The following is a 1,586-nucleotide window of genomic DNA, read 5'->3' as shown; positions in this document are numbered from 1 at the left end:
TTCCTGACAGTCTGGGAAAGCCCAGGGACCCCTTCTCAGAATCATGTAGTACTGAGTTCCTTGTTTTTCTAGGTTTGTGAAGGTTTTCTTTTTTAAATTTATTTTTAATATTCTTTTTCAAAATTCTGAGTTCGATATTCCCCCCTCCCTTTGACATTTCTACCCAAATAAAAGGCAAGTCATATTTTATGAAGTAGAACAAAATTTTAGACATATACAAATGAAGATGAATACTAGAAAAATTAGAAGGTAATGACAATCAAGATGGCAATTTTTCCATCTGATAATTACCATCCCACCACAGGTTGAGAACCCCTGTCCTAGAGAATAATGAAAGTGGGTGGAAGTCAAGGGATTTGTTCCGGGTCACTCAGCCATCCTTCCCAACCATAAACACAACCCTTTGTCCCACAGACTAGAATAACAGAAAATGGCAGGTGCTCCCATCACTTAGTGATGAGAGAATAAATGGGTAGGAAAGGTCAAATCCGGCTCAGTTGGAGGGGGCGTGCTGAAGTCCAACTTTCTGATATTGAAGTCACCAAGAATTGACAAATAGTCTATTTTTTCCAAGTTAAGACGATTAGGGAGAATGATTTCATGGCCACCAGGCAGCTGCACCATAAATTCCTTCGCTTCAAATAGGATCCAAAACTGAATGAGGAGAGGGTAGAAAGAGTTAAACCCTGGATTTGCAGATAGGAAGACCTGGGTTCAAATTCCACTCCAAGACCGTGTGTGAACTTGGGAAAATCATATATTCATTTTGAGACTCAGTTTCCCCCTCTGTAAAAGGAGGAGGTCAGACTAGATGGTCCCTGAGGTTCCCTTTAGATCTAAATCTGTGATCCTATTCTGTGTTATGGGACACCCTGGAATCTTCTCATCCTATTGGGAACATGGCCCTTCCCAACTCCCTCACTTTCTCCTTAACCTTTCCCCACATCAAGGGATGCTGGGTTTCTTGCTGTTGACCATTGGAAAGCCACTGACCCCTTTCTCCTCTTGCTTTTCAGCTCTTCCCCATCAGGGTTTGCTTCCAGGACTCCTGCCAAATACCAGGGGTACCATTGGGTCCTTCCTAGGTGGAACATCCCATGCTCTGATTCTAGACTCTTACCTCCACTGTGGTCCCTGGCCCAAAGGAGACATGATAATCTCTTTCTTCTTTTCCCCAATAACCAAAATGCCTCGAGTTGTAGATGATGGCCTTGTTCTGGTTAATATGAGAGAACCGTGATACCATGTGCAGGCCAATGTTGAGCTCGTCCAGACCTAGGTTAATTCTAAATCTGAGAATCAAGAACACATCTCCATCATTGGCATGGGGTCTAGAGCCTTGGAACCCCCCAAACAGAAAATCCCTGACTCAGAAGACCCCCAGAGGGATTCTCACCCAATCCCAACCTGAAGTACCATGGATTCTCTTCTGCAGTGCCCTTCCTACCCCCAACCTGTCTAACAAGTAACATGTGTACATAGTTTCCCAGCTCCAGAGACAGGGAGCTCACTACTTATCCAAACTATCCATTCCAACTACAGGCTAGCTCCTGTTGGGAAGTTTTTCCTGATGCTGAGTCCTAGCT

The sequence above is a fragment of the Dromiciops gliroides genome, chromosome 5, assembly GCF_019393635.1.
Source record: "Dromiciops gliroides isolate mDroGli1 chromosome 5, mDroGli1.pri, whole genome shotgun sequence".
Classification (NCBI taxonomy): Eukaryota; Metazoa; Chordata; class Mammalia; order Microbiotheria; family Microbiotheriidae; genus Dromiciops; species Dromiciops gliroides.
The sequence above is the reverse complement of the archived record's forward strand: the minus strand, read 5'-3'. Positions refer to the sequence as shown.